At 40.0% G+C, this 13,427-nt stretch overlaps 1 pseudogene; it reads left to right on the top strand.

The window, feature by feature from the left end:
- Positions 1 to 13,427, top strand: part of LOC132497421 (orofacial cleft 1 candidate gene 1 protein-like) — a 54,095-nt pseudogene that overhangs the window by 17,375 nt on the left and 23,293 nt on the right.

Here is a 13,427-nt window from a genome sequence, read left to right as displayed (position 1 = left end):
GTGTGAGGTGATACCTCACTGTGGTTTTTTTTAAATTAATTTATTATTTATTTATTATTTATTTTTGGCTGTGTTGGGTCTTCATTTCTGTGCGAGGGCTTTCTCTAGTTGCAGCAAGTGGGGGCCACTCTTCATCGCGATGTGTGGGCCTCTCACTATCGCAGCCTCTCTTGTTGTGGAGCGCAGGCTCAGTAGTTGTGGCTCACGGGCCTAGTTGCTCCACGGCATGTGGGATCTTCCCAGACCAGGGCTCGAACCCATGTCCCCTGCATTGGCAGGCAGATTCTCAACCACTGTGCCACCAGGGAAACCCCCTCACTGTGGTTTTTATTTGCAGTTACCTGATGATTGGTGATGTTGATCCCCCTTTCATGTACCTGTTGGTCATTTGTATGTCTTCTTTAGAAAAATGTATATTCAGGTCTTTTTCTCATATTTTAATTGATATTTTTTCACTATTGAGTTACATGAGTTCCTTATATAATTTGGATATTAACCCATTATCAGATATATGACTTTCATGCAATCCAGTAGGTCACTGGCTGTGGTTTGCAGTTGGGGGTGATTGCTAATTTGGCTCTCTGGTCAGGTGGGGCCTCCAGCTGTACCCACAGTTGAGTTGGCTTGGAGACTATACTCTACAGTTAGACAAAGTTGCTGTCTGTAATCCCGGGTTGGGTGGAATCGCAGGCTATATGCTCTGTGACTCCATGACTGGGCAAAGCCACAGTCTGTGTTTAGCAATCAAGCAGGGTCATATGCTGGGCTTCACTGTTGAGTGGGGTTGTATGCTGGACTCTGAAGCTGAGCATTACTGTAGACTGGGCTCTGAGGCTGCTCTGGGTCACTATTCAGGCTCCGTGATTATGCAGGGTCAGGGTCAACAACTGGGCAAGGCTGCTGTCTTGGGTCGCTGCCCAATATAGGCTATAGGATGTGCTCTACACCTACTGGGCATCTGTGGCCATGTTTCCTGATGGGGCAGGACTGGAGGTTATGCTCGGCAGTTGGGTGGGACTGTAAGTTTGTACTCTTGCTTGGTGGGTCATAAGATGTGCTCCATGGACACTTAGCTCTTTGGCTTGGGATTTGAACAGACAGAACCGTCAACTGAGATTTCTGCCCACATGGGGCCACCAGCTTGGCTCTGAAGATGGGCAGAGCTACTAGCTGGGCTCTCTTCTTGGACACTGTGGTGAGCAGGAACCTGGTGTCAACAAGATCAACAAGATCTGAGCAGTAGTTGCTATAAGCTCTGACACCTTCTCCATCTCTATTTGATTCCCAGTGGCTGAGCTCCAAAGGTTCCCCCAGTGATTCCTATGAGGTCAGACCCAAGTGAGTCTCCCAGCAAATATCCCTCAATGCTGGGGAAGCTGAATATCCACCTTGGGTTCTCTTTTTCATACTGGGGAAACTGTAGGCCCAGGGGAGCCCTCGGTTAAGCATTGTGTCGGCCTGGAGGAGGGTTGATGCAGTCAGTGAAACCGCTCCTCTTGTCTTTGTAATGCTGTCCTTCTGGATCTCTGTTGTCCAGGGGTATATTTCAGCCTCACCCTCTGGGTTTTGGGATTTTCACGGTGGTGTCTGGTCCACGGATAGTTGCTATCTTCTTGTAAAGGGGAACTGAAGTCAGGAATCACCTATGTTGCCATCTTGATGACGTACGTCACTTTATCTAGTTATATTATTTAAAATTCTCTCTCTGGTAGTTCTGACATCTGGGTCAGATCCAAGTTGGCTTCTTTTGATCTCTTTGTCTCTTGGCATGATGTTTTGTTTTTCTTTGTTTTTCCACTTGTCACCTAACAGTGTTTGAAAGCTGGTTATCTAGGGTAGAACAGTAGAGACTGAAGTAGATATTATTCACACCCAGAAATGGCATATCTTTTATTTTGTTAGTCTTTCCATGTGGGAGGTTGATCTGTCTCGTGAGTACTTGAACTGGGCTTGATTAGGCTTAGGGTTATCATCAGTGTACCACAGACTTAGCTCCTTTTCTTAGTCTTAGTTTTAACTTGTGCTTAAAATGATGGCTGGTTTTCAGAGAGGGTTCCTCAATGTCTGCTCAAGCCTCAAGTTTAAGTTTTTCCATTGTGACTGCACTTGAGGGAGCATCAGTCTCCATAGTCTCCCCTCTCTCAGCTGTACACTGATGTTACTTGCTGCTCAGTGCCTGGTAGCCTCATGGTAAGCTGAGCAGGTGTTCTTCTCAGGAAGGAGCTGTGTCTCTGTGCCCCAAGGATGGGGTCATCTCAGATCCTGCCCCTCTTTCTTAGGTAGGAGACTTTTAAGAGTTTGGTCCAGGATGTTTTCTTGCCCCAATCCAGGGCTAGAGGGTATTTTTCTGTTCTCTTCTCTCAGCTGCAACGGATCTTAACCTTGGCTGGGGACAACAGGGTTTACTGACATTCTCCAGAAAATGAAGGCTTTTGTTTCTGAAGGGAGATAAAGGTGGAGTATCCAGGTGGGCCTTTGCATTTTTCTACAGTGGCTCTGTTCCATCACAAGAGAGGTTTTCTCTGATTCTCAACGGCAGCTTTATTGACATTTTGGATTGGATAGTTCTTTGTTGTAGTGAGTTATTCTATGTATTGCAAAATGCTTAGTAGTGCTCCTGGTCTCTAACTACTGGGCACCAGTAGCGTCCTTCCAGGTATGGAAATAAAAAATGTCTCCAGACTTTTCCAGATATCCTCTTGGAGGTATAATTGCCCTCTAATTAGAATCACTGCTCTGAACTCTCACCTTGCACCCAGTTTTCTCCTGAGAACCCAGGAGGTCCATGGAGAAGAGCCTGTGAACATTTGTGAATTACCCTTGTGTCTGAAGATCCCACAAGTTCTATATTCTCACACTAGGTCACATTCAGACCTGGTTAACAATTTCAGAAATTTGTTAAAAATTTTTAGCTGAATTCTCCTTACTGGCTTCTAAAGGGTTCCATGTCTGCTCCAGTAAGCAAGTGTTTGCAGCCTGTTACTCCTTAGAGGCATTGCTCTTTCCTTAGATTTTGGATTAGTTGGTTACGCTGTGACTTCAGCTCCCTGGTGGGTTTCATAAAAGTTGTAAATTTGCAGACATTCAGGATGTTATTTTTTCTTTATGTTTGGCAACAACACCCTTTCCAGCTTTCTATACCTTAAGTGGAAGCTGGAAGTCTGGCATATATAATTTTTAAATTTTCTCAACTATTATGCAGAGAAATTGGAGACTTTTAGAGGTTAAGAAACTTCCGCATGTGCAAGAGATTTGCACCAGTGTCTTTCTAGCTGTAAACACAAGTTTATTCCACAGTGTTATTCTGACTCTTTATTTAAGTGATAGTGTGTTAGGTTTAACTAGTGACTTTCCCAGGTAGGTTTTATAGTCCCCTTTTAATTTATGCTCTAATATAGATTTAGATTGTAGTACAGAAAACTACTGGGCAGAATGAGAGAGGAGTACTAGTAGACCAGTTTGTTATTACGGGTGTCAGCCTACTCTCATCTCTCTCCCAGAGGTGTCAAATTCAGATGTCTGTAGAGGCCAGGCAAGAAATATAAATGAGTGAAGTGTGCTGGGTCTGTGATCACTATCATTTTCCTTGACACTTGTAGCTTTACTTTTGAGAGTGGCAGGGATACAGAGAAATATTTCTTCATAAGAAAAACAGCCGAGCAAGCAGAATGATATGTGAATACTCTGTCTCTCTCTCTGCCCGAGGACTGGCAGAATTTATTTGACCTGCACTTTTTTTTTTTTTTTTTTTTTTTTTAGATTGAGGCATGTTGTGACAGTTCCTTGGCACTGTCTACTGTTTTAAAAAGTCACCCATTAAAGTTACCTGTCTGCTCCTGAGACCATTTCCTTCAACATTAAATATTTGCCAAGCACCCATCACTTGCCAGGCTCTATTCTAAGCTCTGAGGATGCAGCAATGAAGTCAACAAGACTCGCCTTTATGGAGCTTACATTTTGGTTTGTGGTCTGCAACAGGGAGAGTGGGGACCCTAGACACTAATAACACTGCCTAAAGAGCATGCTGCCACCACGCACCACCGATGTTGCCGAATTTTTTAATTTTCCAAGAGAAGCCAGAAGTCGGATTTTGACTGCAATTTTCTTATTTTAAAATATTGGCTCAATATGTTTTAAATTACTGTGGAGGTCAAACAAAACATGTTTGCAGACAGAATCTGGCTTGCGACCTCTGTCTAACACCATTTTTGCCCTTGCTGGTCTGCTTGAGAAGAAAAATGCAATGGAATGACAGCTGTAGCCATGCTAATTCCCTTCTCTGGAAGCAATGAACCAGTTGTCAGAGATTTGGCAATGCCAGGATTTAATTTGCAATACAAGGTCAACAATTTCAGTGAAAGCCATTTTAAGATCAGCCTTAAAACAAACCAAAAAAAAAAAAGTGACTGTACAAATTAGATTTTTAGTGATTATTAACCTGGGCCCAAGAGGATATGGTCAACGGGTTACTTGCAAGCAGGTTATATTGCAGTTATCAACCTGCTTGCAAGTTTGAGGCCAGCTTTTAAAACGTGATTCCTGTTGTAGGCTGCTTGAATTTCAATAAACATGCTACTCCGTGGTCCAAATTTGTAGCCAGAGTGAAAATTCCATAATGGTGCTCATTAGTTCATTAAGTCAAATGTTCCTGAAAAGCCAAAAACAAGGTTTGGCTTGATAAATTGATAGTGTTTATAACTGTTATTTTTCTTTTCTTTCTTTTTTCTTTTCTAATGAAAGAATGCTACTTTGGGCTTTCTTGACAATATAGGTCATACAGATAGTTTGGCAAATATATCAGTTTTCTGATTGGCTCCATCTTTTGCGAGTTATACAAGTGATAGTTTTTAGGGGTGTGGTGGCTGTTCATAAAGCACTAATTTATTGAAATTATGATTTGCTGACAGATTCTACCCATTGTTCTCTGAACTTATCATTCTCATTTTCATCGCCCCTCTGTGCTCATAGCTCTTCTCAGTCCATCTTTTCCTATTTGACTCCTAATCCTGCCCACTCCTCAGACTTCACTCTGCTGTCCGTGTGTCCTTCTCACTGATCTGGCCACTGGCACTGGCCTCACACCTATTTTCTTCATCTACTTGTCGCAACTTTTAGTAATTGGGTCATATTTTACTTTTTAGCAGTTCTTTCCTACTTTGGAGGCCTTCAAATTAAATTCCCAGGAATTGCACTGGGAACACACATTCAGGTATCAATGTTTAGGCCAGAATCAATATATTGCCCACGTCTTTTTATGCCCTACAGCCAGGTCACATGCTCTCTGATTCTTCTACAGCTCACGGTGGCTCGATTATTCTTTTTTTTTTTTTTAACATCTTTACTGGAGTATAATTGCTTTACAATGGTGTGTTAGTTTCTGCTTTATAACAAAGTGAATCAGCTATACCTATACATATATCCCCATATCTCCTCCCTCTTGCGTCTCCCTCCCACCCTCCCTATGCCACCCCTCTAGGTGGTCACAAAGCACCGAGCTGATCTCCCTGGGCTATGCAGTTGCTTCCCACTAGCCATCTATTTTACATTTGGTAGTGCATATATGTCCATGCCACTCTCTCACTTCGTCCCAGCTTACCTGTCCCCTTCCCCGCATCCTCAAGTCCATTCTCTACATCTGCGTCTTTATTCCTGTCCTGCCCCTAGGTTCTTCAGAACCAGTTTTTTAAAAAAATTTAGATTGCAAATATATGTGTTAGCATACGGTATTTGTTTTTCTCTTTCTGACTTACTTCACTCTGTATGACAGACTCTAGGTCCATCCACCTCCCTAAAATAACTCAATTTCATTTCTTTTTATGGCTGAGTAATATTCCATTGTATATATGTGCCACATCTTCTTTATCCATTCATCTGTTGATGGACACTTAGGTTGCTTCCATGTCCTGGATATTGTAAATAGAGCTGCAATGAACATTGTGATACATAACTCTTTTTGAATTAACGGTTTTCTCAGGTTATATGCCCAGTAGTGGGATTGCTGGGTGGTATGGTAGTTCTATTTTTAGTTTTTTAAGGAACCTCCATACTGTTCTCCATAGTGGCTGTATCAATTTACATTCCCACCAACAGTGCAAGAGGGTTCCCTTTTCTCCACACCCTCTCCTGCATTTATTGTTTGTAGATTTTTGACGATGGCCATTCTGACTGGTGTGAGGTAATACCTCATTGTATTTTTGATTTGGCTTTCTCTAATGATTAGTGATGTTGAGTATTCTTTCATGTGTTTGTTGGCTATCTGTATATCTTCTTTGGAGAAATGTCTATTTAGGTCTTCTGCCCATTTTTGGATTGGGTTGTTTGTTTTTTCGATATTGAGTTGCATGAGCTGCTTGTAAATTTTGGAGGTTAATCCTTTGTCAGTTGCTTCATTTGCAAATATTTTCTCCCATTCTGAGGGCTGTCTTTTCATCTTGTTTATGGTTTCCTTTGTTGTGCAAAGTATCAAAAATTAAATACAGGGGCTTCCCTGGTGGCGCAGCGGTTGAGAGTCCGCCTGCTGATGCAGGGGACACGGGTTCGTGCCCCGGTCTGGGAAGATCCCACATGCCGCGGAGCGGCTGGGCCCGTGAGCCATGGCTGTTGAGCCTGCGCATTCAGAGCCTGTGCTCCACAACGGGAGAGGCCACAACAGTGAGAGGCCCACTTACCACACACACACACACAAAATTAAATACAAAGAAAAAGTATTAAAAGCAGCACAGGAAAAACAACAAAAAACACACAAGGGAATCCCCATAAGGTTAACAGCTGATCTTTCAGCAGAAACTCTGAGAGCCAGAAGGGAGTGGCAGGACATATTTAAAGTGATGAAAGGGAAAAACCTACAACCAAGATTACTCTACCCAGCAAGGATCTCATTTAGATTTGACGGAGAAATTAAAACCTTTACAGACAAGCAAAAGCTAAGAGGATTCAGCACCACCAAGCCAGCTTTACAACAAATGCTAAAGGAAATTTTCTAGGCAGGAAACACAAGAGAAGGCAAAGACCTACAGTAACAAACCCAAAACAATTAAGAAAATGGCAATAGGAATATACATATTGATAATTACCTTAAATATAATTGGATTAAATGCTCCAACCAAAAGACATAGACTGGCTGAATGGATACAAAAACAAGACCTGTATATATGCTATCTACAAGACCCACTTCAGACCTAGGGACACATACAGACTGAAAGTGAGAGGATGGAAAAAGATATTCCATGCAAACGTAAATCAAAAGGAGGCTGGAGTAGCAATTCTCATATCAGACAAAATAGACTTTAAAATAAAGACTATTACAAGAGACAAGGAAGGACAGTACATAATGATCAAGGGATCAATCCAAGAAGAAGATATGACAATTGTAAATATTTATGCACCCCACATAGGAGCACCTCAATACATAAGGCAAAAGCTAACAGCCATAGAAGGGGAAATCGACAGTAACACAATCATAGTAGGGGACTTTAACACTCCACTTTCATCGATTATTCTTTATTACCTCTGTTTGACAGGCTGTCTCTCAGTTGTAAGGCATATGACTACAAACCCCAAATTCCAGCTCATGGAGCCTTGGAGAGTGACATTCGTTATTGCAAATGATACTTGATCTAAGCTCCCAGAGATTCCAAGCAGGGAGGGAACTTCTGCCACACCTTTTACTCATGAGACCAAGGAATACTCAGTTTTACTTCTCTAGTGATAACCTGCTTTTAAAATGATACACCACTTGGTTCTATCAAAGTATTTTCTAGATTCAACTACATGCTTTCTATGAGAAAATGAAGGGATCATGAGCTTACTTCACACCTGTACTCAGTCTTACTGTACCAGTATTGCATTCTGAATATTGGTGCAGAAAGATGTTTAAAATGCAGCCTTCTGTGAAGGGAGAGAAGTGGTCTGCCTCATTTGGAAGTCTCCTGAGCACTATATTGATGTGAATAGAACCAACCTGTGCTTCTTGGCTTGCATGTTTTGAATTCTATGTCTCCAAATAAATTTATGAAGAGAAAAACATGACCAACTTTACAAATTACAAACATTTTAAAGACAAATATTAACTGTTAGATTGCTACCAAATTCAAGGAAACAAAAGAAAACAGATTTCCACTTCACGTTAATTCCCAGTAATAGATGTTTTTAAATTCCTCCTCAGTCACTGTGTCATGGAAAAAACAAGCAAGTTGAACTTCAATTTCTGTTACTTGACTAAAATTTTCTCATTTTGATGTCAGCTTTTTCTTTTAAATAATTTTACATGTATTTCCCTTATTTTAGGAAGTAATCGATATACCTTTTGCATCTTTCATGTCACTCTTACATAAAAATGAGTTTTAAAGTTAATACTAAAAGGACTGAAATCTTTCCTTTTGCAACATTGATTGCCATGTAAGAGCTCACTTACCCTTTGTGGAGTGACTTTTTAAAACTATGACTGAGACCTCTGAATGAAAAAAATATGTCATATATATCATTCATACATGATGTACTTTGTTTTACTGCCAAATACTGATAACCATTTCAAAAGGGCAAATTCCAAGTTTAAAAGGCTCTTTTGGTGACTATTTACAGTAATCTAATAAATGCTGGGACTATCACTCATTTCCCATTTATTATAATCATCTGGCCCCTGATTGTATTCTAGTGTAGTATTTTTATCAATTGAAATAATATCAAATGGAATAGCTTACAGATTGAATTTGATAATTTATTGCATGACTCTAGGAGTTTTATGAGTGTTACAAACACATTTCCTTTTGTGAAGTGTGTGTGTTCCATATCTTTGCTGGATAATGTTCTCAGGATTTAATCTGCTTGGTACCTAAGTACACATATCTACCATTGACTTTATCAGATATTATCTACTATGACAGTCGCAGAACCAGATTCTAATTTTTAAAAAGAGAAATATAAAAGCTACCAAAAGCATGTGACAGCAAGTTTTCATCATAAACTTCAGTGCAGTCTGTACTGGCCACATTTTAAGCATAAAAACAGGAAGTATAGGCTGTCTAGATGAAGTTTGAATTTTCCTTACAGATTACTTTTGTAAAACATCTTGTGACTATTTGCCAGCTCTCAGTTTATTAGGAGTCTGGCTAAGCAAACAAGAACAACAACAATGAAAACAAGTTACCATCTGTACAGCATGACGAACTATACTCAATGTTTTGTAATAACCTATAAGAGAAAAGAATTTGAAAAAGAATATGTATATGTATAATTGAATCACTGTGCTGTACACTGGAAACTAACATGACATTGTAAATCAACTATACTTCAATAAAGTTTAAAAAATTTTTTAAAAAAGGCACCAAATCAAATCCTATTGACTTTATACTGAGATTTTGGGGGACCATTAAGAAGCATCATAGCTCTATCTCTGCTACTCCAAATTGCTTAATATGTCTTAAAATGGGACCAATTTATTCTAGTTTTCAAATATTTTTCTTTTTTAGAGGAACTTGACTTAAATCTGTGCATTGCCAAGGGCAAGGAGCCGGAAACATGGATAGACAGGTAAGATTGATAAAACAGTAGCCCCTTCTTTGATTTTTATTTTTGCCTTTAAAAACAGCCTTTTAAGCTTTATTTTTCATAATATTATCTGTGGAGGGAAAGTCCAGAAGTGAGCAGAAATGTAGTCTCTTTTGCAGCACTTACGAATAAAGAGGATGATCAACGAGTGTAGCAGACAATGTAATAGCAAGAGTCTCTAGAAGTTTAACAAAAGTGCCTTCAGAATTTCCAAGGATTCCCATAATCCATAGTAGGGCTTCACTGTGCCTGTCCACTGTTCTATTTTTGATTAGATTTATAAACACAGCACCACATATTTTCATGTGGCTTATCGCCCAGGGGCAGAATTAGATTGACTGCACTGAAACTGTGAGGCCTGTGAGTTTTGGGCAAGGGCTAGAGTGAAATAAGTAGTGTAATTGTTTTTGTGGAGTGACCGTGGGACCTCCTCTGTTCTGAATTACACATGGCTCAACCCTTTGACCTAACCAGACTCAGCAGTGGCTGGCGGAGCTCCTGAAGCTGTGCTGAAAGGGTCCATCACTGACAAGTTGGAAGGTTCTCTGTCAGGCGAGGTGCGGGCCAACAATCATATTAAACTAGAGTAATTACCAGCGAGACCACGTCTGTGAACACCTCAACTTCACTTAACCCGTCATGATTATTTCAACAGGAAGTGCCAATGTGAGAAATTTGTGGAATCCAAATGTACAATGGGCCCTTTGATTAACAGAAGATATATAAATATAATTAGTAAATTTTGGATCATCTTCAAGGATGTTTTGCCAAATTATTCAAACATTATTATGATGATTTTTTAAAAAAATACATAAGGTTTGGGAAAATGCTATAAGCCATAACTAAAGTTCTTTCATTGCAATGAGCTTAATTTAAATTCTTGAAACATAGATGACAGCCCACTGATATAATGCCTCAAAGGAATCAAAACTGAGGGGGATGCACAGAACTTCTAGAAAAGGTTGGAGAGAATCATATGTGCTGACATTTTTGCATTTGCTGGAAATTTAATCTGTGATTCACATGATAATGATTTAGATAAATATATCTATATCTATGTATGATATGGAAGTCAATCACTTGAAGTTTTATTTTCGATTCAGTTCTTAAATTTTCAAAGGCAATATAAGCAGAGGACTTTGGTTGACTTTCAAGCACTTGACATTTTTTTCCAAAGCTAGTCCCATTTCTGAAACATATCTAAAAAGTTTTTATCTACTTTTTTTTTTTCATGGCCAGTTTTACAAATTAAAGGTCTGTATAGGTGTTTTATCTTACAACAACTTGGAAATCATTTAGCATTGAAATGTTTTCTTTCTCATCTGAGGCAACTCAGGCTGAATATTAATTCAGTTCGTAGTTAAATGACCTTTAATTTTTTTAAAAAGAATATGCAACTTTATATTTTTTGAGTGTTATTCTTCTACTCTGGGAACTCTAAAAGATGAAAATGCAGAGGTCCTTATCAGATCATTTACAGAAGAAAAAACACTATAATACCCTATAAGCCCCCCCAATAAAATTGCATTCAGCCCTACCCAGTCTTATTCTCATTAGCAGTGAAGAGTGTGCTCCCCACGTAATCTAACATGGAATGCTTAGAGCAGACAGGTGCAAATTGCAAGCTGTTTCACTTTGGCTGTTATCCCTTAAATCGACAAAGTAATAGACTGGGAGAACAAAAAGAGTTCCAGCTCAAGCCGAATAAATGAAACTCTTAACAGGGACACACCAGCTGGCTAGGAGAATTCAATATCGTGGACACTAAATGTTACCTTTATGTCACTTGCCAAGGAAGATGGCTTCCATGGCACCCCTACCTTTTATTATTGACATGATGTTGCTTCAGAACCGTATTTTGCTTTATTGTAAAGGCAACATGATGGCCGAAGTGGGTGAGAACAGAAGCCAACATACCTGTTCCTGTTTACCATCATTACACTCCTCGCAGCAATTCAGGCATGACTGGGTTCCTGGAGGTGGACCAGATTGACAGTATTTCTATCTGTGCCTTTTTTTTTTTTTTGTGGCTGATCCAAGCAAAGCCCCAGAGCAGTGAAACAACAAAAACAATCACCACCACCCCTCCTCCCCATCATGATGACGCTACTGAGCTAGTTGGCCGAAAAAACAACAACAGTGGCTCATGTTAGGAACACCTAAATTAATTTCGTGGAAGAGACATGCCACGCCAGGCTGCGTAGGAATCTAAGGTATGCATCTCTGAAAAGGGACCCTGAGTCTGTCATTCCAAAGTTGCTTCTTCCCATGACTCCCCGGTACGCCCTGGAACCACTGTCTGGAAGAAGGAACTTTAACTTTGGCTCTGAGGCTGCTGAGCGGGTCTGACTGCGGGGTCCACCGCGCACGTGAAGGAGGGCGAAGACCCCGGAGCCGGCCTTGTTTACAGCCGGACAGGAGAAAACAGCCAGACACAGATGCGGGCTGACGGTTTCATGAAGCACAATTGGTTGATCCCAGATGCAATCTGACTGCCCTGAACTGAGCGATGAGTTGTGCAGTATGCAGAATTCACTCTCTTGCTTGTCTGTGCCCACCAGGCTTGGTTGGAGCCGCGCTGCCCGGGCCCCTCGGCCGTGGCTGTGAGGGCAGCCAGAGCTGGGCGCTGCACCCGGGGACCCGATGCCTCCTGACGACAATCACGTTCTTTTAAAAACTTCCTAGGTTTTGGTTGTCATGGGTTAGAAATGAGTTTGTTGCTGTGGCGCGCGTTTGTTATTAGATCGTTGATGTCCTTTCGAGTTGAGCGAGTCGGCATCAAAAGATATTTGCTGCTTTTTAATGAAAAGGAAAATATCATCGAAAACACTGTCAGTTCTTACAAATTTCAGGCAGTTTTTTTCCCCCTTTGTTCAGATCACAAAGTATTACTTACTTTCTTCTACACTCTATCATATACTTATATTTAATAGAAGAACCTTCCCAAAATTTCAGAGAAAGACCTGTAAGAGAAATAGATTTATCACTAAGCACACATATAACTGTGTTACTAGAAACTGGTCATTTTGATGTTAAAGTTAGAGTATATTATATCAGTTAAATAGAAATGTGAAGGAAAAAAGCCATAAGGAATATCCATAGTAGTATTAGTTAAGACTTCTATATATTTTGCTTTCTTTTTTCAGAGCTAAATAGATATCAGTGAGAAGCAGGAAGATACTAGGGAATAAATTTTGTTTCTTTAATTTAATTTTTGGGATACAATACGGATACTTAACACATTAATGTGAACCTGTTAAAAATAATAACACATGAGTATGCTAACTTATCAAGTGGTAATGAATGAAGGAATTGGTGTAAAATGTAACCGAAGGATTATTTAGTATGAGCCAAAGAGATAAAATCTCATCAAGAAAGAGAGAATCTAAATTGAGAAGAGGGTGGAGGAAAATGCAATTTACACCGCTTAAAGGTGCCCATGTGTAAAGGAGAGAAAAGAGTGAGGAAATTGACACAGGAGAGAAGTCGGAAATCACTCCCAATTTCCTCTTGAACATGTGTTACTAGTAAAGAGGTCACAGAATATAAACCATCACTTGGTAATCTTCTCAAAGACTTTATCTCTGGAGTGTACGATCAGACTTTGCTTTCTTTTTGAATATGTGAACTTGTGAAAATATCTGAGACCCTTTTAACATTGGAGAGAGTACTTAATTTCATTTGAAGTCCTTAGTAAGGAAATGAGGTCTATTAATAGGCCACATCCATCTATTTAAAAGCATGTTTAACTCGATCTGAAAGGAGTGAGGTGCCAAAATTACTGAACCATGTCAAGAAAACTAATATCTGCCGTTACCTCAGATGAAGGCTGTGAAAAAAACACCATGTCAACCTCTTTCTTAGTAAAATGTAGGGACGTT

Source organism: Mesoplodon densirostris, chromosome 10 (assembly GCF_025265405.1).
Source record: "Mesoplodon densirostris isolate mMesDen1 chromosome 10, mMesDen1 primary haplotype, whole genome shotgun sequence".
NCBI classification, from domain to species: Eukaryota; Metazoa; Chordata; class Mammalia; order Artiodactyla; family Ziphiidae; genus Mesoplodon; species Mesoplodon densirostris.
This window is presented reverse-complemented; position numbering and strand designations above follow the sequence as displayed.